This window comes from Adiantum capillus-veneris, chromosome 13, assembly GCF_014529385.1.
Source record: "Adiantum capillus-veneris isolate H3 chromosome 13, ASM1452938v2, whole genome shotgun sequence".
In the NCBI taxonomy this organism is placed as follows: domain Eukaryota; kingdom Viridiplantae; phylum Streptophyta; class Polypodiopsida; order Polypodiales; family Pteridaceae; genus Adiantum; species Adiantum capillus-veneris.
The window spans coordinates 88,378,891-88,381,457 of record NC_140943.1 but is presented as its reverse complement, the minus strand read 5'-3'; the positions used below and the strand labels follow the sequence as shown (position 1 = coordinate 88,381,457).

Below are 2,567 nucleotides of genomic sequence, written 5' to 3'. Positions count from 1 at the left end.
CTGTTGCAAGAGTCACTTTCCAGAAAAAACAGGACTAGGCAGCGTGCTGTTGAACAGGCTTTTATTGCTTCTTAAAGAAAGGGTGGTAACAGTAATGCAGCCACTTCTTATGGTTCTACTGCGAGTGGCAAAACTTTTGTTCCTAATGCTTCTGTTGGCAGCAATTCGTCTGGAAATTCTGGTGATAAGGGAAAAAAGAAGATGCGTTGCCATTATTATAAAGCTAATGATCACTTGATCAAGCAGTGTCCTAAGTTGAAGGCCAAAGAGGCTAAGAAGAAAGAGGGTGGTTCCACTGCAAATGCTGGTTCTACTACAAATGTAGCCATTGTTGAGTCTTCTGTAAAAGGAGACTGTAATGCTGATGTTGATGCAGAATGGGCTTTTAGTGTAGAGTGCACTTACAATCCTGCTGTCCATGATGCATGCTTGTCAGTTGCTACAGATTCACATGTGTGGTATTTCAATAGTGGTGCTACAAAGCACATTACCTCACATTGTGAATTGTTCACCTCTCTCGAGTCTGTCCCTCATGGGAATTCAGTCACTTGTGCCAACAATGCCTCTTATCCGGTTTAGGGAGTTGGAAAGATTGTGCTTACTGCTGCAAATGGTAGTTCTTCACACTTGTTGATGCACTTTATGTACCTAGGATCAAGAAGAATCTTTTGTCTGTATCTGCACTTGCTAGACTTGGACTTGTAGTCAAACTTGTGGATGACAACTGTACAGTTCATGATCTCAGTTTTGGTGATGAAATTGTTGCATCTGGGCTTTTGTGCCATGGGATGTATAAGCTCACTTTGTATGACAAGTGTGGAAATTTTTTTGCAAATACTGTTGCAGATTCAAGGGCTATTTCAGATGCAAAACTTTGGCATGCACGTTTTGGTCATCTGAATTTTGCCAGTTTATTGCGTTTGCAAAAATCTGATATGGTTGCTTCTTTGCCGCCTCTTGAAGCATCTGTCAAACATGTTTGTGAAGGCTGTATTTTGGGTAAGATGCAGGGTTCTAAGTTTCCAAAGGATGGTTTAGTTCGGGCCACATGCAGGTTGCAGCTTGTGTATAGTGATGTTTGTGGGCCCATGCAAACTCCGTCCTTGGGCAATTACCTTTTCTTCGTCACTTTCATTGATGATTACTCCAGGCATGCATGGGTATTTCTGTCATGCCAAGGGTAGGACTAGACGGGCACGGCCCGGGCAATGTGCCGGACACACATGCAGTAAAGGGGTCTATATATGGAAGAGGGCCAGGGGCCTATATGTAGGATGGTTGGGAGGTTATTTGCATGTCTGTCTACCCGCTGGTCTAACATTGGTATCAGAGCAAGGTGGAGAGGAGGGGGTAGCAGGGAGCTATGGAGGAGGGAAGCATGGCATTCTCTCGGGAAGCATGGCGATCTCTCTCTCTCTCTCTCTCTCTCTCTCTCTCTCTCTCTCTTCATGGAGGAGACGAATTCGGTGAAGGAATCATGGAGAAAGGTCGTGGCCCTCATGCTTCTTTGCATGAGTTTGCATGCGGTGCCATGGAGAAGTGGAGGAGAAGCTGAAGCTATCGAGTGTGTGCAGGGAAGCTAAGCCAGGAAAGGGGCCGTGGTCGGACCTACGTCAAATCGGTCGAGGTTAGGCTCAGTTGGAGCGCCTTGGTGAGGAGGTGAAGTTCCGACCCTGCAACACGCCCAAATTCCGCCCACATCTCGAGCTATAGCAAGATTTTCCCCAGCGCAGGCAGCCGAAGTTGTCTGCAGACAGAGCTCTTTTTTAAAAAAAAAAAAAAAAAAAAAAAAGGGCTCTCTTTTTGGTCCGTCCACACTCGGCCAAATTTGGTGCCCTTCACAAGGTCCTGTGCATACGCAGCTAGTGCCGACACTCTTCGGAGGTTGTTCCGGTTTTCCTCTTCTATTCGGTACTCTTCATCAACACAACTTGCGGTTGATTGTGCCCATTTCCGCAGTCCGCCTCTGCTGCGACATAGCTTTTGAAAGTTTCGGCAAGACGACAAGCCATCGATTGGTCACCTTTCACCGGTTTTGTGATTGCATACGATGCCAATGCATCGGTCGACTCTGCAATTTGATTTGCATGTTTCAGCTTCGCGACGACTGCAGATTTTGAGGACACGTTTCAAAGATTTACTGGTGTTTTACATACGACGCAAACCAGCTTATCGGCCGCTCGAATTTGCTCGGTGACTTCAAGTGATTCATCGACTGCCGATTCGATTCTTCTTTTCAAGCTGTTCTTGGTTGATTCAACACCGGCGTTCTTACGAAGAACAAGGAAGCCAGGATTACGTGCAATAAGGTACGACTTGGTGTTTATTTTCCCTCTCTTTGCATTAACACGTGTTTACCAGGGCCGGTGAGAATGTACCACCTTCCCACACGTTTGATTTTGAGCAAGTCCCTCAAAATCCGGCAGCTACGAGCGTTGCCCATACTAGCATGCATGATACCGATGATCTAGGAGATCATGGTCTTGTTGATTTAGCCGCTTTCAAGACTTTGGAACAACGCCCAAGTGTACTTGAAAGTAACTTTAATGCCTTAAATGCAAATGTTA

The 2,567-nt window shown here is 45.9% G+C and overlaps 1 pseudogene; it reads right to left on the bottom strand.

The window, feature by feature from the left end:
* Window positions 1-1,475: 1,475 nt before the first annotated feature.
* On the bottom strand, window positions 1,476-2,012 carry LOC147444412 (uncharacterized; annotated as a pseudogene).
* Between the last annotated feature and the right edge of the window lie 555 nt (window positions 2,013-2,567).